The sequence below is a fragment of the Cydia pomonella genome, chromosome 5, assembly GCF_033807575.1.
Source record: "Cydia pomonella isolate Wapato2018A chromosome 5, ilCydPomo1, whole genome shotgun sequence".
NCBI classification, from domain to species: Eukaryota; Metazoa; Arthropoda; class Insecta; order Lepidoptera; family Tortricidae; genus Cydia; species Cydia pomonella.
The window spans coordinates 22944298-22969019 of NC_084707.1; the positions used below are offsets into that span (position 1 = coordinate 22944298).

At 38.2% G+C, this 24722-nt stretch overlaps 1 long non-coding RNA gene across 1 annotated transcript in view; it reads right to left on the minus strand.

Annotated features, from left to right (window-relative positions):
• The window catches only part of LOC133518126 (uncharacterized), a 144434-nt gene that overhangs the window by 66959 nt on the left and 52753 nt on the right, over positions 1–24722 (minus strand). The window contains exon 3 of the long non-coding RNA XR_009799444.1: positions 7531–7574. This is a non-coding gene — a long non-coding RNA (uncharacterized LOC133518126). The remainder of the gene's footprint in view (positions 1–7530; positions 7575–24722) is intronic.

A 24722-nucleotide genomic window follows, 5' to 3' on the forward strand; every position in this document is an offset into this window, starting at 1 on the left:
TAGCTTGGTTTCGACAAGAATCGGCTTTTCTGGGCCTAGTTTTATGTTATTGTAACACAAGAGATCATAGAACAACTCTGCTCCTAATAACATATCAACTTCTGAAGGGTGGAAGAAGTTAGGATCCGCCAGTTGAATGTTATGAGGTATGTTAAGTTCCGTTACATTTATTGGGGAGTTAGGGAGTGTCCCTGTAATGTCAGGAACCACTAGACACTTAAGACGTGTGCCAAAATCATTTACACATGATTGTATTGTCACTTCGCAGCTGTCATATATGGGAGTTTTTTGTTTCATCAAGCCGAATATACATGATGTATCCGTACCATTACTAACGTATCCGAGTTTTTCTTTCAGGTTCGTCGTGATGAAGCATGATTGACTACCCCCGTCGAGGAACGCACGTGCAAGGTAAGTACAATTATTTTTAGGATTTATGACCTTGATTACGGCGGTGCCAAGGACGACTTGACCCGAAGAACGAGCCGGCAGGGACACAGGTGAGTAGCTACAATGATTTAAGGTAGTATTTGTTTCAGGTATGTGACTATCTACATGCAATAATGTATTATGTTTGCTTTTGCAGGTCTTACATGTACCCAAAATCCGACATTCATTTGTAGCGTGCCCCCTACGCAAACAATTAGAGCAAAGTTTTAATTTAGAAACCTCAGCACATCTATTTTCAGGTGACAGCTGCTTAAAGGAAGGACAATCTATAATCCGATGCTGCTGATTACAAAATGCGCACGAAAATGTCGGTTTGGCGCTAGCAGAGGCAACAAAACTTTTTGATGTTTTATTATGGGGGTATTCTTTATTTTTAGGTTCAGGTTTTTGATTATTTTTAAAGAAATTAGATTTACTATCGCGTTTGTCGCTTCTGCTGATCGCCATTGTCTCAAGAATGTCAGCACGGTTTCGCAAAAACTGCATAAAATCGGATAAGGTCGGTAAGTCCTTGAATGTGTTTTTATGCTCCTCCCATTTAGTGAAGGTAGTTGCATCTAATTTAGTAGACACTAAGTATATAATGAGAACATCCCATTTGTCAGTGGGCTGCTCTAAAGTATCAAGCGCTCTTAAGTTTTTTGACACATAGTCTATCATGAACCGTATTGCTCTGTGAGACTCACTTGAGATGCATTCTATTTCAAATAACGCTTTTAAGTGGTTATTGATAAGAACCTTTTTGTTATCGTAACGTTCGCGTACTAAATCCCACGCAACAGTATAATTTTTTGAGCTAAACTCTAATGATTTGATTATTAAAGCCGCACCTCCCTCCAATGATGACCTCAGATAATGAAATTTATTTATGTCCGATATGGAATCATTGGAGTGAATTAACGACTCAAAAGTGTCCCTAAATTCGAGCCATTTCAAATAATTTCCGTCATAAGTAGGTAGCTTTATAGTGGGTAGTTTGATATTTGAGTTTTGATGATGATGACTACACGTATTAGAACATGTCGAGCGAGCAGAGTGAAGGCTCCCTTCCTTTTCTTCATTAACTTTAAGACGCGTGTCCAGTATATGTTGAGCTAAAGATAACGTGCTATAAAAAACGCTTTCAAAATTATCCACCTCACTGTCGTCTTCCTCAGACGATAATATTTCAATTTGAGACTGAACTTCATTAAACTCAAACAACAAGTTTTCAATTCGTTCTAAACGAAATTTCAATTCTTTAAGTTTTAAGTCACTTATTTCCTCTTGTTTACATGCATTTATGACAGAAACATAATCTTTAAATCGTGTTAAACGACCCTTAATAGTGCCCCGCAATTTAGTTAACTCTTTCAATTTCTTCCCATCAGAATCAACGCCAGAAGTTTCAACCATTTTTAAGACTATAAACGTAACGTAATTAATGAGTTAAGCAAAGTAAAATGTGCATCAAACCAGTTACAATGAAGTAGCAGCCGCGCGCCGTGTAGACACGGTGAGACACTGTGTTGTGTGCAGTACGCTCCGATAACGCGAGTGACTCGACACGCTGAGACACGGTGCCGCGCCGTGCGATTCACAGTGCACGATGACAATGCAGACAGCAACGGCCACTTGCCGGTTACGTAATCGGTCCGCCTGGAATGTTCGGCGAAAACAATTAGCAAAATGATTTTTACTACAATTATGTTTACGATTGATTTTAATTTTAAGCGAAGAGATAATAAATCGAGTAACTTATAAGGGCGTAAAGATGTTTTGCTTTTAGAAATAAAGTTTTAAAGATAAAAATGTAAATTACGAAAATGAGAAGCCTTTTTACAAACAAAGAAATACAAAATATAATTTAAATGTCACGAAATCGCTGCGCTTTTATTTATGATGTATATATTTACGTGTAAATTAAGCGTTTAGCTATAAAATTAAAGTATTTAAGCATTTATTTACCCTCGTAGCATTAAGCAGTGCTTGATTTTAAGTAAACACTTTTAAATAAAGGCTAGCGAAGCGGAAATGATGCAAATGCTTACGATTATTAAGAGCTAAACCACGTAAAAATGTATATGCACCGTGGTGTACATGCAAAAAAGAAATTAACTTCTTGATTAACACGACACTTAGTGCACAAAGAATATTAGTGTTACACACTCGTAATCAAACTCGCCGATCACACAAACTTGAAGAGGGAATATTTAGGAAATAAAGAAAGGACAGGGCTACTCATCTGCAATAACGCTGACTCGCCGCGATGTAGGTGCCACTATTCACTCCTGTCGCATAATATGCAGCCCAGCTTCTAGATGCGTCGTATGGCGAAGTTTAAATTATGTCCGTTAAATAACGAGTTTTGGTTTAACATGTAGTTTCCTTCTTCATGTATTATGTGTCTTAGTCACGGTCGCCACTTTTGTTGGTGATGGAAAGATGCAGATTCTTGATATAAACATTTAATTTCGGAAAGTTACATGCTAACGTTATTATTTCGGATTATTCTTGAGGGATGCGCGCGCGCGATCGTGATGGTGGTTGTATAGGCTCTGGCCCGGAGTCGTCCCCCGCGCCCTGCGTTCCCCTCTGTCGCCTCACGCGGTAGGACCGGGCCTTGACACCAACCAACCGCGAGTTATACGATGGCAAACAGTGTCCGTTACGATACGTTTCCACAATCTCACGTTACGTCAAAACAACCAGTAGGCAACATACGACTTCGATTTCAATCAGTCCGTGCCGATACAATTATATTAGTCTCGTGTGATAATGGAGACGCACCCATCTGTTGTCTTAAGCAAATCGCCCGCCTAGACCGCGATCTGTTTGTGGTTCTGACATCATGGTTTCGATTCGATTTGTTACTCAATTGTGGCCAAGTCTATTCGAAAATGTTTAAAAATTAGATCAAAGTTTAAAATGAAATTAAAAGGCTGTGAAAATGAGTTACTTCGTATAAATATTTCAGACAAAGTGAGTAAAGGATGACTCACGCTACATAGGTTCCAGGGCCGGGTCCAGGCCAAGGTGTCTAACACTTTGTTTTCTATGACAGGTGATCAGTAATCACGTGATGACTTCTAAAGAAAAAGAAGTCTCGGACGCCTTGGCCCGGGCCCGGACCATTCTAGCGTTAATCATTCCTTAACCGAAGAATAAACGATATACAGAATACACACGGGTCAAAATTAGTTAATTATTTAGCAGAAAATTAATATATTTCTAATTCTGTTTCTTCTGTAATATAATTATTTATAATACAAAAACCTTTAGTACCAACTTAGGAGCTGGTGGTGGCTGACCACTGCGACTTGATATTTTTTTAGCGTAGGGACACTATTACTAAGACTCCACTGTCCATCTGTCTGTGTGTCTGTTACCAAGCTGTGTCTCATGAACCTGTTGCCGCTGTGACAAGAAATACTAAAAACAGAGTAAAATAAATATTTAAGTGGGGCTTTCATACAACAACCGTGATTTTTCCTTTGTTGGGTAATGGGACGGAACCCTTCGTGAGCGAGTCCGACTCGCACTCGGCCGGTTTTTAAATTATTTTTCATTTTTGATGTCCTTGCGAAAGTTGCGAAATCCGAAATTATAAATAACATCACAAAATTAAATAGATTTGGCAGCTGGATAAAATGAAGGATAAAAACCTTTATAAATAGAACCTTATTTTATGAAGTCGGGTAAAAATAATAACGACCTCCTAGCCATGTCGCTAATGAGCCAGCCTATGAAGCAAGAGGTCCCGGGTACGAATCCTGTTAAGGGCATTTATTTGTGTGCTTATCACATTTGTTCCTGAGTCATAGATATTTTCTATGTAGGTATATATGTTAGTATTTAAACATATCTATGTATTACATATATCGCCGTCTAATACCCACATTACAAGCCTTATTGAGCTTACTGTTGGCCTAGGTCCTTATAATATTTATTTATATTTATATATAATAATCAATGTAGGAACAAAGTTCAGAATAAAACTAAACGCATCAATCTGAAGGCTACAGCTCATGCGAGAACTCATGCCTAGGGAATAAGAACAAACAAGATATAGTTCACTTGAGATAAAATACGTAATAAACAAACTATTGGGGTAAATATTGATTACCTACGTTATTACCTCATATTTATTTGTGTACAGGATGGAACCTTCTCGACTGCCACGCCGTGTTCTTCTAGGTGCGGTAGCAAATGCGAAAAGAGATGTTGGGAGGCCATTGCTTCGCTTTAAAGACTGCGCCAAGAGGGATATGGCAGCTTTTAAGATCTACCACCGAAACTGGGAGAAGCTTGCGGAGAAGCGAACGGAGTGGCGCAAGTGCGTTGGAGATGGTCGCAAGTTCTTCGACGAGGCCTGGTTTGCGGCACTGGCAGACAAAAGGGAAAAAAGGCACCGTAGCGAAACGTCACAGTCCGTCGCGAACTTCCCTTGCCAGCTCTGTGGCAAAGTATGCCGCTCTCGCATCGGTTTTTTCATTCACCAAAAAAGATGTTTTGCAGACATTGCACTATAGATCGTCTGAAATAGACGCTAAGGCCAGTATGTATGTACCTCATATTTACTTATAAATATCGTAGCGTCTGCCGCAAATGCAGAAGACGCTGATGCGATCCCAGCACTAGGCAGTTTGGTAACCGTTTCTTTCGTATACGACATCGGTTTCAGTTTATAACAAAATTATTAGTAATATAGGGCAAAATTCATACGTGTTTTTCTAGGAATTTATTTAAGTACCACAATGTTACAAAAAATATGTAAAAGTATGTAGGTATTTGCTAGTTAACCTTATTTGGCAATAAGTTCATAAAACTTATATGAGGTAAAAATACCGTCATTCTTAATAATTTAAAATATATCGTTCATATCTTATTTCCAAAAAAGTATTAAGTAATATTTTCATTACTTGGTATTAAAATAATTATTTCTAAAATAATTATACAAATAACACATCTTTCGCATACCTATCCTGTCCGTGTAACACAACATGTATGTCGATGTTATCGAGCGATCTGCATTAGCATACCGCAGTGGTCAGCCATGCGTTATGCGAGCCTTTTGTCGGGTTCGTTCCCCGGCGTACCATCCCTATTCGTCACGGATTTTTGTTTTATCTAATGCCACATGGCTATGTCAGTATGAAAATGTAAAAGGCAAAGGCGTTTGACCAATTGGTACCGTGATCATCCGTAAAACTTGCCATCTCACGGACAATTTGAAGGCTTATACAAATAGGTTGCCATCTTTCTAATAATACTGACGTATCAGAACAATAATCGATGACAACTTTTATGGAAGCATGAACATAAACTAAACATAAACATAAACTTTGGTGTTCCGCAAGGCTCTATACTAAGTCCGACGATATTTTTACGTATAATGGTTGGATGGATATGATGGTTATTGATCGCAAATTTAATTTTAAATTATTATTTGGTAGGTTTCGGAACGCATAGTATCAAAATCGTAACCCTCGCAGAATCGCACTACCGTCATTTGTTTCACCTCAGAATAAGTAACAGTACTAAAGTACAAAGACTCAAACACACGTCTTATCCTGAACAGGTAAATTAGATAGGGTGAATGCGGAGAGAGCCACATCTTAGGCCAGTTGTAGACGTCTGGTGTTTTTGCAATTGTCCGGGTTCAGCGACGATGTGTTGTTGTCTTGGATGTAGCTGTTGGTTGCCATATACAAAACTGGGATTAGTCGCGTAACACGGTCCGTTTTCCGGCGAAAACAACGAAAAAACCTGAATTAGTACTTTTTACAAGCTTTTATTTAACTTACAATGTTTGTTATATGTCCGGGTTAAAATTTGCAAGCTAAATTAGACCCGCTCCCCATTATTAGATTTAGATAAAACTTTCCATATGTAAGTTGGGTGAGAATGCAATATTACGGTACCATTAAGCTGACCTGATGATGGAGGTGATCGTAGGAACTCTATGATAAAACAACGCAACACATTTATCAGGTTTGGTTTTGTTAAAATAGTCTTAATAAGTATATATGCTGCCTGTTAAAAGAAAAGTACAGTCAGCGATAAAAACTTGTATTGAAAATCAAGTTATGGTCAAAAATCTTAGACTTATACAACTTCCAAAATTAATGATGGTTGTATGCCACAACATGACAGCCTAGCGTTACTGATGCAGTATTGCGGTATGACGTTGCTGCCGCAAATGTCAAAAATACGGGCAACAAGATTGATTTTGACATTTGAGGTAGCAACTGCCATTTTGGCAAGATAAAATAAATTTGATAAATGATACTAAAATCACTATTTACTATTTACTGAACCCACTAGTTTACTGTTAAAATGAATATTAAATACACTTGAATGCCACAACGCAACAGCCATACGGGGCCCTAGCACGCTCGGCTGCGCCCGCGCGGAGTGTGCTGGCACGGTCGGCTCGATTCAATTAATAGCGAAGGGTGCGCGTTGAGCCTGAGGGCATGTTTACTATGTTGCTGACTTGGCTACGTGGTTTATTTTTATTTAAATCGGATTAACATTATTAATTGAGGTAAGCATTAAGATTTAATTGTACAAAACACATGGAATACAATTTATAATAGAGTTCGTTAAGTAGATGCCAACTTATCAGTTTAAGAGATATCATTGATTAAACCTTTGATTGGATGATTAAGCTGTAAAAAAATAGATAAATTCAGTCAACATTGTTTTAGCAACCATTATAATTATATTTGTCGATTTTCATTCATCTTCTGAAAAGAAAGCCATAAACATATTTACATATTATGTACTGCATCTGTTATTGTACATAACACGTTAAGACTTACTACTAATAGCTCAATTACAATATCGTCAGTAAAACGGTCCGATTCGAAAAACGATTAAGACACGTTTAAAATCTTGGAAGGATCTTCCAAAGATCGATAACTAAACGACAAGTCAAAATTGACGTTTATTCCGCTGTGATCCCAATAAGATCTACCTACGATATTTCTAACGTCAAAGTGACATTGGTTGCCCGAATCGAACTGTTTCTGTCAATTATACGACATATCAATAATTGCTTTCCGTACAAGAACTATTAAAATAAACTATAAATACCTTATTATTTCAGAAATTGACTGAAGCTGCCAGTAATCCTTATTCTGAAAGAAGAATAAAACCAATTTAAACTAACACGTTTATAAAAAATAATTGCAATAATAATCCTAGTAGGTTTTTCAGTACAATAATCTTCAATATTTTTTTATGGTATTTGAAATGGACTTATTGCATAATATGTATATGTAGTCTTATGTATATGTAAAATTTATTTGCTGTCATTAGGTATAGTTTTTTTTTTTTTTTGTTAAATCGTAAAATTATGAACACTCTACTATACAATGTACCACCACCATTCCACCACCATCATTCATGAGGCACCATTCCATTAACGACATAATACGTCGGGTAATGTCTCATGCGTTCTGGAGCCACCGGGTTTGTTTCGCACAGATGGCAAGAGACCGGACGGATTAACGTTGATTCCTTGGCGGAAGGGGCGTTGTCTCTTTTGGGATGCAACATGTGTAAGTACATAATGCTGCATCTCATTTGAGACACTCTGAAGCTGGCCGGATCGGCTGCAGAAACGGCTGCAAGGCTCAAACACGCCAAGCACTCCACCTTAGGAGTGGCGTACGATTTCGTACCAGTCGCCGTGGAGACTGCTGGACCCTGGGATAATGAGGCTCTGGAATTTTTTAGGGAGTTGGGCAGGCGTTTACGGGAGAAGGGTAATGATTCCCGCTCTGGGTCTTGGCTGGTCCAACAGTTTTCCATGGAATGCTGCCGGCATAATGGGAACTTTTGGTCCGGGCTTGTTGCAGAGTGGGGATGGGCGTTAAATTATAGGTGTGTTTGACGAAGCTTGATGCGGAATATAAGTTGTTTTAGTGTTACTGTACAAAAATAAATAAATAAATAAATATTATAGGACATTATTACACAAATTGACTAAGTCCCACAGTAAGCTCAACAAGGCTTGTGTTGAGGGTACTTAGACAACGATATATATAATATATAAATATTTATAAATACTTAAATACATAGAAAACACCCATGACTCAGAAACAAATATCCATGCTCATCACACGAATAAATGCCCTTACCAGGATTTGAACCCGGGACCATCAGCTTCGTAGGCAGGGTCACTACCCACCAGGCCAAACCGGTCGTCGGTTTGTGACGATGCTTGTGCGGATTACATTTGTATTGACGAAGCATATGGCGGATTGCATTTGTATTTGCATGTTAGTATAAATTGATAACTAAAATAAATGTTCATTATTATGTAGAGTAATGTATACTGAGTATAAATGTAGTTGACCGTACATTACCAGTAAACAAACATGTCTAAACGAACACAAGTCCCAATTCATTTAGGATTCCTCCACGCGTCTCCTATCTCCCCCAATCAGCGCTCGTGACTTTAATAAATTATACATTTTAATATTCCGCCTGGGGAAATTATTTTAATACAAGTTAATTAAATTCAACAAATGGTGCGTAATTGAAAACATATCGTGTATTTTGTTAGGTTAATTTTAATTGTTTAATTACCTACTACATTTTATATATTTTGGCGGCGTTTGGGTTTCCCCGGGGAAACCATGTTTCAATTTTCGATATAATAGTACTTCGAAATACATATTAGATTTAGGTATATTAATATAAAATAATAAATTTTCATTTTGCTACTACATACAAGCCCATTCGAACATACTTACACTGACATAGTGATGTGCCGTTCCCGGGAAAGTTCCTTAGGTGGGAAATTTCCCGGAAACGTTCCCGCACGTGTATCGAACGACGTTTTTTAATACAGTTGCGAAAAAATAAGAAAAACAACTTTTTAAAGTACTTTTTTTATACATGTTCTATAAGACAGAAACAGTTGTAAATAGGTATAAAATATTAGGTATACTATTATTACCTAAGTATCGTTATCTACGATTATTTGTGTATCGTATATTTAAATTATATGAAAACAATATCGAATGTTGCCTTTGGAAACTTAAAACATTCTTGCAGTAAGAAAAAACGCCTCTGCTTTGACAGGCGTTTCGGCAGCTATTCCGTTCCATTCAGAGAACTTACTAAGAACGGTTTTTCAATATTCAATATTAAAAAATAAACGTGTTATATTGATGAAGAGGTAAGTAATCAAATATGAAATATGCTTATATTTATTATTTTTACATTAACAGGTTTTTATGTTGATAACGACTTTTAAAGGAAACTAAGTTAGTTTCCTTTCTAACTCAAGTAGACAGTAGACTTGAGTATTTAATACACCAGCTTGATACTTCCACGCGTTCTTGAGAAACAGGGTCTTGACAGACAGACGGACGGACGGACAACAAAGTGATCCTATAAGGGTTCCATTTTTTCCTTTCGAGGTACGGAACCCTAAAAATGGAAAAGATTTCTTTGTAATCTAAGCGGTACACCTTAATAAGTGTCGTTATTAGTTCGCAAGCCTGCTGAGCGTGTATTTCAATATAAACAGTCTCGGCTGGGTAAGTTCGAGTAGCGTATGTTGAAGCCAATCTCTTTCAGCAAACATGGGCACAGTGGTCGGTTAATAACAGTAGAATAATGTAAAAATTGCAATTAAGTTAAATTAGCAAATGATTCGTTACGTAGAATGGGACGGGTCCATATTGGGTTGTATACAAATTTAAGTCATATCGATACACATAACAACTTGTGTCATAATCATCATTGCGCATACATATATGTCATACATTTTTAGCCATAATATATGATGACATACATAGCAGCTGTCATATATTTTTTGTGCATATCTAACGAACCTAACCAAAAAAAATTTTATGACAAAAAACCAGTTATGCTCAGGAACAATTACATATGGCTAAAGATTTTTATGACTTGCAATTTTATGCATAGAGTGTTATGACAATTAAAAATATGACAAAGGTTTTTATGCGACCAAAGGGAGCCCCGAATGGGACCAATCTCTTTTGCTATTAGTTTGCAAGCACACTGAGCGTGTATTTTTAACTGTTCAAAGAAGGTTCCATAGATTTACGTTTATGATAAACAATTATTTTCAAGTAAACGTTCAGTTACAGAATAGATCCAAACAAGAGCAGTAAATTTTTGTATTGCTTTGAAATTGTTAATATAGTGGCAGATTTGATTTCCTGCCTTTATTTTAAATCACTGGCGTTTTTTTTTAAGTACCGTTCGGCGTCTAACGACTGCTGGTGCAAGTAATACTGCAGTGGTATTGCAGCGCGACTTTACTGCCGACTGCATTGCTGCCGTGAATGTCAACAATCCGGTCAACAATATTGATTTTGACATTTGCAATGCAGTCGACAGTAATGTATGGGTACAATGCTGGTTCAGTCTTAATCCGAACGGTAACTTAATGCTTTATGGCAGTCAGACTTGAATATTTGAATGTAACAGAATAGTTTTGATTCCTTGCTTTTTTCCCTTACTGTTTTGCCAATGTTGACTGTGGAATGTAGCAGTGTTTGTGTAGTTACCTGTGGTCGCCGCTTTTACCAGATAAAATATTTGAGATTCGGCCCAAAGGGTTTGATGCGGCGTGCTTTAAAGGCTTTGGCTGGGAATCAAACGTGTATACCTGAAGCACTCGCTGTAAAATTACGTAGATTTGTAGTTTTAAAGTAAGAGTCTGTACTATCGAATGATTTTTGTATTAACTACCTATACATGGAGGCTGATACAAAGTTTAAATATTGGACACGAGGGCGATAATCCCGACAGCCGACGAACGCTGGAAGGAATTAAAGACCCGAGTTTGCAATATTATTACCCCCAGAGTTAAATACAATGTTTTTCATCACACTTGCGAAGAAAAAACTAAATTTTAAAATTGTCATTGTTTGACAGGTTAGACATCGAAGGCACAGACCTATCTGGCATTAAGCCACAATTGAAAATTGTGTAAAAATATTTTAACGGCTATTAAATTAATGAAATTAAATCTTTTAAAACATAAACAAATATTAGAAATGTCAGTATTTTAAAAGTAAATCCTACATGGTTCGTATGAATTAGTGACAGAATTTAAAAAATATATAATATCCCCACGCAAGCCTATAAAAAGGCCGGGATTTATAGGCCCTTGAAATCCAAGGAGATCCCACTGCTGGGCACAGGCCTCTTCTCATTCGCGAGACGGCTTGGGATATAGTCCCCACGCTAGCCCAATGCAGATTGGGGACTTCTAGTATGTATGTATGGGTAAAATCTAGGTAGCTAAATTTAGTTACTATAACTACTTTGTGAAGTTCGATTTAACTATTTAGCTTAAGTTCGATGTACTAAAGTTCGAACTCATTAGTACAAGCCAGGTCGAGTAGAAACCCATGACCTACAGAGGCCAATTCGAACACACACTTTGACATCAATATGATATCGATATGATCTCAGATATCATTCACGCGTGCATTTTCTAGTACTTGTACATATTGTATTGACGCAAGCGATACGCACTGGCGAAAAATAACATAATTTATATGTCATTTTGATGTCAAATTTGTTTGAAATGGGCTCCCGATTCATTGAAATCGCTGTAATCATACAGGATATTATATATTAATGGCTGTAATCATTTAAATTTTAATTAACATATAGAAAAGCAAGCCATATACTTGATATATTTCATCCCGAGGGTAATCTTAGCTGCCAGTATAACCCTGGCGTCGACCTACGTAGTTTTAAAGTCATTTTAAATATAGTTTCATAAAGTAATATTAATTTTCTGTTTTAATGAATCCCGTTGTTGAAGTTTTGGGATTGGGAATCTGTCTGTGAAGCTAAATAAAGGTACGTTAGAGGAATTAGTTACAAAGATGAAAAGGTTTATTTATAACATTTATTAATGTAATATTTCTATTACTTTATTTTTTAACTTAACTTTCTATTAGTTTATTTATAACTTTTATTAATGTAATATTTCTATTACTTTAATAAAAGCAAATCTATGGAGCAAAGTAGGCACTTTATACGGTACGAATTTATTTTTCTGCTCCTCATCATCAACATCTTCCTTTGCGTTGTCCCGGCATTTTGTAACGACTTATGGGAGCCTGGGGTCCCGCTTGACAACTATTTAATCCCAAGAATTGAATTTTAATGGAGAGTTAATTACCAGAATGGAAATCCATTAAACACCAAAATTTTTATTGTTAATCGTAAAAAATTTACTTAGAAAGTGAAGCGCTCTGGAGCAGAAACGTATCATTTTCTGCACATTTTTTAGAACAACAACGACCCACTTTCAGAGCATGAGAAATGAAAAAGATTTTTAACAGCTGTACATTAGTAATTTACTTTTAAACTCCCTTACATAATGAACCATTATGCACCTCTAAAGTTAAACTAAGTATATGTAAATTCGTGCCATCTATATCTACAGAACTAAATAAATATTTAACACACAACTACCAACTAATCCTACTCAAAGGGTGAAGTTGAATGCGTTCAGACTACCAGTTAGCCTAGTTCTATTAAGTTATTTACAAAAGGGCGTAACGTATAGCGGACTTAAAGGTAGTTACGACGTTTGGGTGGTAAGATTCTATCTAGAACGACTTGGTTGCCTTTGAAGGCATGAAGTTCGTACGTTTGGTATATTTAACTGGAATATTGGAGGCCGTTGGATTAGAACGTTCTGGAAATTGAATTGCATGCATTAATGTGGGGCCTGAATTTGATGCGCGTGGATAAGGGGGTTATTGTGGGTGTGCGAATGGCGCTTGGCAATTTTAATTTCCCTTATCACTTTTAGAGTAAAAGTGGCATTCAGAATTAATCTGTTATTGTTTTATTGTTATTTACAAAACTCGGAACCGGTTTTTAAAATACCGGTAAATGCCGGTTTATTTCAGTTTTCCTCCGAACTTTTAAGAACTTTATTGTAACCTAATAAACCGTTTTATTCGACGGCCTGGTGGTGTGCTGCGTAAACATAGACACTTTATATAAGAAGAAACCGGTTTCCATTGTTCTAAACCGGTTAATTCGATAAGAGCTGTTCCCATAAAAACGGGTTTAAATATAACGGTTTTTCGAGTGAAACCGAAATTAAAAGGTTTTGCGCCAAGTACATGACAACGGTTTAGAAATTTTACCGGTTTCCGAGGTATGGATATTTATATTGAGAGTATAGCTTATTTACCTCCTAGCGACCCACCACGGGTTCGCCCGGGTCACACAAAACCTTAACAAAATATACGCTGAAACCTTCCTCAAGAATCACTCTATTGATTGGTGAAAACCACATAAAAATCCGTTCAGTCATTTTTAAGTTTATTGCGAACATACACAAACACAGACAGACGCGGCGGGGGACTTTGTTTTATAAGGTGTAGTGATTAGCGTGAGGGTAATATCATACATATAGAAATATCCTCAATAAGTAACAAATTAAAAAAAAAAAACAGTGAAATTGTAGATTTCAGATTAATGTGTTCTGCGAGTATATTCTTCAAACCAAGTTGCCAATGTTGAAGTTCATTAAAATCAAGGATTCGCAAAAATACGTACTCTAATTTCGAGTTTAGTACATAACTTCGCTTGAATAAGCATTAAATCAAAATTCGAATATAGCTTGTATCATAAGCGTTTAGTAATTCAAAGGGAATATGGTTAAGTGCAATTTTCATTATAAAATAATAATGAGGCGAAGTTGGGGATAGCTGGCGGAGTCAGGTTATTTAGTTTATAATATTAAAATTATTATTACACAGCTCTATTTATAGTGAATTCCTAATATCTTTTAAATATCAATTAGAAGTGCTGTCGACCTCTACAATGATATCTAAAAAGGTTTTTTACAAACTACATTACGCCCAACTAAAACAATTGCTACGTAAAGTCAAATTTCGAACTTAATTGAAAAACTTTCAGAGCGTGCAAATACAAACTAAAAACACAATTCACTAAAAGACAAATAAAACTTCTATAAATCGTGTAATTTAGAGTTGCAACACAAAATTGCAAAAATAGTGAATATGCAGCTTCATAATTGAATAAAAAGCTGACAGTGTAGAAAACACGCTTCGAACGAGATTCTGGATAATGTCTTTGGTCTAAAAAGATTAAGTATTTTGTGGGAGCTAATAAATTTGAGAACACACAATTTCGCTGAATTGGAAGGAAAATCTAAGACAAAATCGGCTTACCGTGCGATGCACTTTAAACTAGAGCTAAGCGCGCTTATTAACCTTAAAGGAGCCCCCTGATTACCAGTTCGCCGGACAATATCGGCCTGTCAGTTATTCGCAAAAGCTGACAATCGTGTTTAACTGACAGACCGATCATCCAGCGAGCTGGTAATCAATGGGCTCCTTAAGATAGGCCAATTCGAACGTACAGTGACAACAAGATTACATTTGAATCATAGTATTTAGTTATTGTGCATCTCGCCCGCGCTAATAAATGTACGGAGATGTACGTAGATTATCCTTTTATAGATTCCTTGATGGACAGGACAGAGATCTCATGATGTTACTTATTATGTTTGGTCCCTCAAGGCCAAAACCCTGTATACAGCCCGTTACAGTTAGCGAGTTTATATAAACATTTAGAATAAATACATATACAATTATGTACTACATTTTCAAATACAGGGATTATGCTTTGTTAGGCGAATTATTCAAGGGCTACATATGTAAATAACTAACTGACTAACTGCTTTGGCTCAGCGATCCAAAAAGAATCTTGGCCTCCGTAACGAGAGAACGCCACCTGTCCCGATCCAGCGCGGTTTCCTGCCATGAATTGGCATTTAGCCGACGCAGGTCCGCCTCCACGACATCACACCAGCGGTACCTGGGGCGCCCGATCGGTCGACGGCCGGTTGGTCGCCCCAAGTACGCTTCCTTCGGAGGGCGCCGTGGTGAATGTCATCATCGATCCCAGTGCGCCCTCATTAACGGCAAAGAGGGTGAAACGCCGGAGTGGGTTTAGTGGGTAGGGCTAAATTCTCCCCCCCTCTTCCCTGGAGAGGGGAAAGGAGTGGCGAGTCCCACACACCGTGCGTAAATGCATTCCCACTCCGTCAACAAAAAAAAAAAAAAAAAAAAAAAAAAAAAAAAAAAAAAAAAAAAAAAAAAAAAAAAAAAAAAAAAAAAGTACGCTTCCTTGACTACGCGATCCTCCCCCATTCTGAGTAGGTGACCGAGCCAGCGAAGTCTGTGGGATTTAGTTACGCCGATGATATTGGGCTCAGCCACCAACTCTTCGATCTCGGCATTTTTCCGGATCCTCCAGTAGCCATATATGTAAATAATTGAATATTTTATGGTTAGGTTAGGTTAGGTTAGTACATGATTAAAGACAGTCATGATTGTAGTATGGCTTAATGTATGTATGAATGTTATGACGATACGTGGAAACGAGTAAGGTCAATATGGGGAAAGACCTTAATAAAATTAGGCTAGAGCTTTAGTCGATTTGTATACGTAATATACACACATAGAAAAGAACAGCAAGCTTCATTCTTTCAGCTCCACAGATCATATGTGTACAAGCTTAAGAATTAAAGGTCCGCAGCAAGGTCGGTTCGCGATGAAATTCGCCCGAGCTTGACGGGGACTCTTAAAAGCGACGAAAGAGTATGTATTAGACGGTTTTCTCTTATAGACGGTCTACCCCACATAGACCTTAATGTGTGTAATAGGAATAGCAAATATTTTACACAGAAGAAGAGTAACTCATTTGATTCTTGCTTAATCGACTATTTAAATTTATAGGGCATAACAAGTATAAGTCTAAGTAACAGTTATATAATCAAGAAGTTACTCAAGTTATTGACTTGAATTGTTCTCTTCGCGATGTTCGGTTTCAAATCTCTCAAAAGGCTTAAAAGCCTTGCTAAAACAACGAAACATAATTCGTACTTCCACTACCTAAGCTAGGACCTAGGAATTATGTCCGCGTTCAAACTTCGCAGGGTCTTGGCTGGATTTCGACTATATCTTCTTGGCTTTTGTGTTAGTTGGGTTAAGTTTGATTACTCAGGCAAAAAGCCACAAACAGCTTCAGTAGAAGTTTTGATGTTGTATTGACTTAATTGTTCATCTCTAGAAATTACAATGGATAAGATTAATAAGACAAGGATATCATATTTACATGACAATTGGTTTATTAAAATCTAATACAGCTCCTTATACACAGATTGATACTTGCAGAATATCTAAACAACACCTGTAAGTAAATAAATTTACAAAGGTACAGTTACAGTAACTGTGCAAATACTAAACTAAATTAACAACTAACTTAAATCTAAAATAGACACTTGAGGTATTGTACCAAGGATGCTTCGGCATTTCTACGTTGTATCGTTGTGCGAGGAAGCCGCTAGCTTTTCGGTCACCAGTTATGCCAACCAGATGCTTCATGATTTCTGCAATATACTTGTGCGCGCTGGGACCCCATTAATTTTGTATTAAGCAGAAACGTCTGCAAACGATGGTGTAAGCCTCCCTAAGGCGCATATTCTTATGTTCATATTCATATTTATTTCATAAATGCACGATACATTACACGTCAACACAAATATAAGAATGTGTAAATATAAGATTAACACTGAATACATTTTCGATCATTATTAATAAAATAGATCATTAAAAATACATATATATGGTGGATGTATTCGCTGTCCTAAAGTGAAGTCCAAAAAGAAAATCCAGAGTTGCGTCTTCTAGCCTCGCCTGAGACTGTGACCACCATTAATTTATTTCTAAATCTCTAAGTAAATTTAATTTCACATTAATGTAAATATTCGACCATTAAGACCAATAATTTGTCTGAATCAAAAAGCCAGTGGTTCGAAAAATCATTGATATGTTCATACAATCAATTTGAAAATTGCTCATCGGCACTACATGATGAGCGATGCTCAGGTGTAGTTACTTAATATATTAAGTAGTTTAGTTTAAAAATTGGTAAATAAGAGTTGCCCTTTGAATTATGGTATTCATGTATAAGATTTCATCGAACTTCCAAGTTTGATAGATTATGTTCATCTCAGTATCCCTTGAATAGCGCCAAGTGTATGTCCTCTAAATATATCAATGTCACAGCATTAGGCCGAGAACTCTCAAGACGGCATCCGGAAATCAGGCGGCTGTCATTCTCGACGCTCACGAGAGACCCTCTGATCTGGGAGAACCAAATCCGTAACACTACGATAAGTGGGAACCGTCCTAGCTATTCTAAAATTATAAGCAGTAGATATCACTGAGAAAGAGTTCTCCATATCGGTATAAAAGCGAACAGAATGGAAATATCTCCACATTGGCTACCTGTACTGTAAATTTCTTGCCATCTTGATTAGACCATCAGTCTACTGTATATCTTGAGGTACTTTTTGCGCTGCGTGTTGTCACTCGACTGAATATTTTTATAAAAAGATTTTGGGAACAAGTAACACCCATAGCACATCTGTTTTTGCACTTCCGACGAATGTTACCAGGTAAGTAACCAATCATTCATAACAATTTATATTGAATGGTTAAGGGGCAAAAGCAGGCCCCTCTTCACCGACACAGTGCATCCTTGGGAGTTGTGAATGAATTATCTGAGCTGAACTGTGAAGAGCATGTAAAATCAATGTGGGGGAGACCGTCTATCTGGTAAGACCGTTTACAAGGTCTTTCGTCACTTCTAACTCTTGCATTTGTACATACTTATAATACAGAAGGTCAGTAGAGCAGAAGGAGCGAAGCTCTTCCTTTCTCTGTCTAACGCAGTACGTATTTAAATACGAAAGTTCTTGGCCTATGATGGTCTTTCCAATCAAACATTTTATATGCCGGTCTTCTCCCTCCACATTGACCTTATATTATTTTCGATGCCTACTCTATTTAGCCACTTCTGCTGCTAACTTTTCATGACATTAGCGACATAACATAGTCCTCCCTCTATATTTCAGAGTCAGTCTCAAGTGTCTAAACTCATCCCACCATTTGGGGGTCTCACGTATACCAGTTTCCCAGACGAACGCTCTGCAAGCAACGTAACCGTAACCCGTCACTGTCCCGACTGGCATACCGACTGACCCGGGCAAATGAGGTCGTAAATACACCCGGCTTAACTGGACGCCGGTTTAAAAATAAATCGGGGATTACAGTTAACTGGTCCGTGTGATTATTGCATTAATTTCATTTTTATGCTGCTTCATTTTATCTGTTTACAGAAGAATTGTTCTAAACATTAAGCAAAATTTTACGGTTTAACTCACGTATTTTAAGTCAATCACGTGACAATAATAATGTTAGTAGGATGCACTACAGTTTAAATTCGATTTAGAATTTTGCGTTCGACAGACTCGTGACAGCTCAATATTTTCCATATCATGGTCAAAGGTTAGGTTCATCATCAACTAAACATAAGTAGTTGATGATGACTTTTGAGCGATAAGACCACCTGTTGCTACCTTTATTTACATTGTAAATCTGTTTTTGTGGCGCAATAAAGAATATTTACTATAATAAGTCATCCAATAATAATAGAAGAGTAGCTCAAAACGGTTCCATAAATTAAGGAAACAGCAGCAAACGTCGGCAAATGGACTTAATTATGCCACAACAACACCCACATGCCGATGAAAGATCTCTTTAATATACGCCTCCAGTCCAAATTTTAGCAACTCTATAGGCCACAGAAAAGAAACCAAATATACTTTTAAACACACAAATAAATAGAATTTCCTCTCGCTGCATTTTTAACTTTTCTGCATACTATAAGCCACTAAAATAAAATTAAAATATTCTGCAACAAATCACGAATACACCTGTACCTAATAATAGGATCCAACATAAAAGCGCATGCTTTCAACACAATACAGAAAATACTAACTCACATTACAAATATCTTACATCCGAAAACCTGTCATTCAAAATACCTTTCTATTACACTGTAAATAAGGTATCATTTCAAATGAATAAATATGTAACTAGCTTATTTAAAGAAAGAGTTTAAGTTGGTGTACCCCAGGGCTAGAATCTCGGTCCGCGAAAGTATACCCCTTAGTCCGGTAACCTAGTAAAGTAAATATAGGCAAGGTATAATTTGAAGCCATACAGCGCTGGTAATCGGGCCTTGCGGCTGGTGTGTAATGTGTATAGGTCTTATTGTATATTATTTGTTGATTTTGTGGGAGTTAAAGGTGAAGGAATGGGAGCGTGGCAAGTGCTTGCGATGTGCGAAATATGCATGAGACTAAGTCTTTAGACCTAGATAGTTTTGCAAAATCTTCTTCTCATCCGCTTGGACCCTATGAACCTCCGCTTGACAACTTCCAAAGCAATCTTTAGTCAATGCCCAGGTATTAGTTTTTAATCCCAGACGCAAAAATTGGGGTATTAAAACTTTGACCGCTGTCTGTGGCCAGCGCCACTTTTCTCGGTCCTGTGCGAGTTCTCGCCAATTGTTGACTCGAAGTTCGCGCATCCGCCTCCACCATGTCGCTCCAGCGATACCTCGGGCGTCCGATAGGACGTCCTCCTGCTAGGCGACCCCGGTACGCTTTATTTACGTTCCGATCTTCGTTCATTCTCTCAAGGTTAAATTAACAAAAGCGGTTCATTTTTTTAAAGCCTAATGTTATATCACTTTAACTTTTCATTTGAGGGGGCGGAATTTGTTAAGATTTTTCCTTCGCCAAAGAGATAGATATCAACGTCGATTGACAACTGGGAATAAGAAAAATTTTGACAACGTAAACTGAACTTTCCGGTAGCTATTATGAGCAGCAGGTAAGACAAATATGAACATATTAGAATGTTCGAGATATTAGACATATCTCTTTAATACGTATTCATATATGAATAATTTTCTTCTATTAGTTACATTAATTAATTGGAATTATATTATCATTATTAGGGTCGGCAACGCGCATGTAACTCTTCTGGAGTTGCAGACGTACATAGGCTACGGAGACTGCTTACCATCAGGCGGTCCGTATGCTTGATTGCCACCGACGTAGTATAAAAAAAAATATGCCTCTCCAGACCGTATTTAAAGGGTTATATTAAACTGAAATGTATTTTCGCATTATAAATAAGTACTGTTTAATAATTACTACCGGAAATGCGTCGATGTATTTCAGTAACATTTACCTTATAATTTTCACAATCGCTCAAATTTTAAATCCGTTCGTATTTTCAAGCGAAAAAACCTTAATACAAAATGTAAAGCGTGTATTTTAATTATTCACGAGCGATTCGCTGCCTGAGGGTAGTTCTACGGGTGTAGAGAACGCTCGACTCTAATCTCACCAGTTTAATAAGATCAAAAATAAATTAAAAGTGGAATAATTTACTGTCTTCATCGAGACTTGAACTCGGAAGCGCTGGTAGCCTAGCGGTAAGAGCGTGCGACTTGCAATGCGGAAGTCGCGGGTTCAAACCTCGGCCTGTACCAATGAGTTTTTCGGAACTTATGTGCAAAATATCATTTGATATTTACCAGTCGCTTTTCGGTGAAGGAAAACATCGCGAGGAAACCGGACTAATCCCAACAAGGCCTAGTTTTACCCTCTGGGTCGGAAGGTCAGATATGGCAGTCGCTTTCGTAAAAACTAGTGCCTACGCCAAATCTTGGGATTGTTGTCAAGCGGACTCCAGGCTCCCATGAGCCGTGGCAATATGCTGGGACAACGCTAGGAAGAAGAAGAAGATCGAGACTTGAACTCACTACCTCTGGATTGCTAGCCTAGTGCTCTGTTCAGAGCTACCAAGACGACAGAGTAAATAATAGTACTACCCCACAGAAATGACACTTCCTACAAATCCGAAGTTTGACAGCGATTCAGGGACGAATCATGCTGTCCCTTTCTAATGGCACTATCCCTTTCGGCTATAAATTTAAGTCATTATCTTAGCTGTGGTCGTTCACGCATAGGAACGCAAGTTGTGCCAACCCTAATTACTGCTCGGACTAATGCTGAGCCGAGAATGCCTGAAAGGAGGAGTGTCGCCCCACTACCAATACCTCACAACATATCAAATATTCCAGCATATGGGCCTTTTAGGGAGGCACGCTAGTGACATCTACCGTAAGACGGTTACACTTCCTAAACGGCTACCGGAGTTCCAAGTAACATTCATTATTTCTAAGCTATTCAAGCATCGTTTGCAGACCTTTCTGCTTGATACAAAATTAAATTAACAAAATCACTCTCTTAACCTTTTATTATGAGGACCGCAAAGACGGTTTAACCTTGTAGCCCCGGGCCGCAAGATTTGCTTAAGGTGACATTCGGATATTTCGGATGGCAAGGTAATTTTTTTTGTAAATGGCGTTTGGCCCTAGTCTCGTCTGATGGAAAGTGACGACTGAGCCTAAGATGGATTTCACCGGTTCAGAAGTAGCCTTGACTCTTGCTTTAAAGATTCCAAGGTCATATTTATCAGGGAATACAGATGGCGGGAGCCTTCTTCATTCTTCCTCCCTGGCCTCCTAACAGCGCGGCTTACGTGGGCGATGGCTCGCGAATGCGACGCGGCGCGGCGTGGCGCGGCGGCCCAACGGCATCGGCATTCGGAGATCGCCCACGTAGGACACTTCCATAGGTATCAAAGGATTGAATTCACCCGCGCCGCGACACGCCGCGCCGCGCCGCTTCGCGTCCGCGAGTTATTGGCTCAGGTAAGACACTGCCTAAAACAACCCGGCGGGCCGCAGGTTGAGTACCGCTGTTCCAAGGGAAACCGAAAATAGGAAGCAATTGAAAGGTGCTGGCGGCGTGTTTTATTTGATCCAGCGGTCACAGATGGCTGGTAAGCCTGAGTCGGACGTTTAGAAATCGTTGGGAATATAGACCCAGGCCCGACAATGGAGGCGAAAAGTAGCCGGGCCAGAGGTGCGCAACCATTACGAAGTTAAGTCAAAAGTGTAGTACGATTTGAACGAAACGCGAACCTAACGCGGTTAAAATCCATACTCAGCTTAGTATTTTGATCTATCCATCCAGGTAATATCCATCATTACCATCGGATAAAATAATCTTTAAAATATCTCCGAAATAGTTCGTGAGGAGCACATGACATGGTTTATTTGGAGCCTTTAATAATTAATCAAGATGTCCACGTTTATTTTTCTTCTTCCTCGCGTTGTCCCGGCATTTTTGCCGCGGCTCGTGGCCCGGGGTCCGCTTGGCAAATAATCCCAAGAATTGGCATAGGCACTGGTTTTACGAAAGAGAGTTTTTCCAACCAAAAGGGAAAACTAGGCCTTATTGGGATTAGTCCGATTTCTTCACCGAAAAGCGACTGGTAAATAAATATCAAATGATATTTCGCACATAAGATGAGCTAGGGTTTAAACCTGCGTACTGTGGATTGCGCGCTTCTAATCATTAATTCATTATGCCCACTAAGAAGAAAATGAAATGAGGATTCAGAAGTGTTAGTCAAACGATATTATTAATATACCTTGGCTGGCAGCAACCTTGCCATCACTGTGGTATAAGCGTTGTTTTGCTTTCCCCGCGCTTAGATTTTATTCCTTTGTCTTTTAGTTTACATTCAACATTCTCCAGTCTCCGGGCTTTTGCTGTTAGTAAAAGTAAAAATAAAGAATCGCTTCCGCTTGCAACTTACACCTCCTCCTTACAAGTAGCCCTCGAGCCCAAGATAACCATTTACCAGTTGCAACAAACCCACCCATTACTGCAGATGCGCCATTGTTCCCGCGAAATAATAACCGGGTAAAAATTACCCGGGAAAAATTACCCGACTCGCCCCGGGCGTATACGGTCTTGTCGGGATCTTGTAAGGCTGTGGCAGACTGTTTTTTTCTTTTCTTTATACTACGTCGGTGGCAAACAAGCATACGGCCCGCCTGATGGTAAGCAGTCTCCGTTGCCTATGTACGCCTGAGTCACATGCGAGTTGCCGACCCTAGCATTCCCCCCCCCCCCCCTCGTTGAGCTCTGGCAACCTTACTCACCGGCAGGAACACAACACTATGAGTATGTTTGGCTTTAAGACGTAAAAATTATGATTTAGGTTGGTAAATAATACTTAATGATTTTTTTTTTCTAAGCTTTGTAAGTATGAAAGTAGGTACAAGAAGATGAAGAAATTTGTAAATAGGTTGGCAAATGAGGTTTTAGGTTACTTTCAATCAATCAAAGCATTCATAATGTCCTGCGGTGGCATTATGGTTCCATTTTTATCACTTGTCACTATGCCCTACATAATAGTAGAGCTAAGGTGGTCGACACTTTATCATTTGTCACCATGCCTGTCACGTTCTAACAAGTATGTAAGCGCGAAAGTGACGGGCATAGTGGCAAGTAATAAAAAGCGGCTAAGTGCGAGTCAGACTCGCCCATGAAGGGTTCCGTTCCATACCATTTATGACGTATTAAAAAAAAACTACTTACTAGATCTCATTCAAACAAATTTTCGGTGGAAGTTTGCATGGTAATGTATATCATATATTTTTTTAGTTTTATCATTCTCTTATTTTAGAAGTTACAGGGGGGGGGACACATTTTTCCACTTTGAAAGTGTCTCTCGCGCAAACTATTCAGTGTAGAAAATAATGATATTAAAAACCTCAATATTATTTTTGAAGACCTATCCATAGATACCCCACACGTATGGGTTTGATGAAAAACAAAAAAAAAGAGTTTACATTTTAAGTATGGGGAACCCCCAAAATTTCTTGTTTTTTTTTTCTATTTTTGTGTGAAAACCTTAATGTGGTTTACAGAATGCATCTACTTACCAAGTTTCAACAGTATTAGTTCTTATAGTTTCGGAAAAAAGTGGCTGTGACATACGGACGGACAGAAAGACAGACATGACGAATCCATAAGGGTTCCGTTTTTTGCCATTTGGCTACGGAACCTTTGCCATTTGGCTACGGAACCTTTGCTATTTGGCTACGGAACCCTAAAAATGGAACCATGCTTCCACCGCTGAACACAAATATATGAGATAATAAAAAGCGGCCAAGTGCGAGTCGGACTCGCCCATGAAGGGTTCCGTACCATTTATGACGTATTAAAAAAAACTACAGTTAGTAGTTTTAATGGTAATGGTAATGTATATCATATATTTTTTTTTGATTTTTCATTCTGTTATTGTAGAAGTTACAGGGGGGGGGGGACACATTTTTTCACTTTGGAAGTGTCTCTCGCGCAAACTATTCAGTTTAGAAAAAAATGATTTTAGAAACCTAAATATCATTTTTGAAGACCTATCCCTAGATACCCCACACGTATGGGT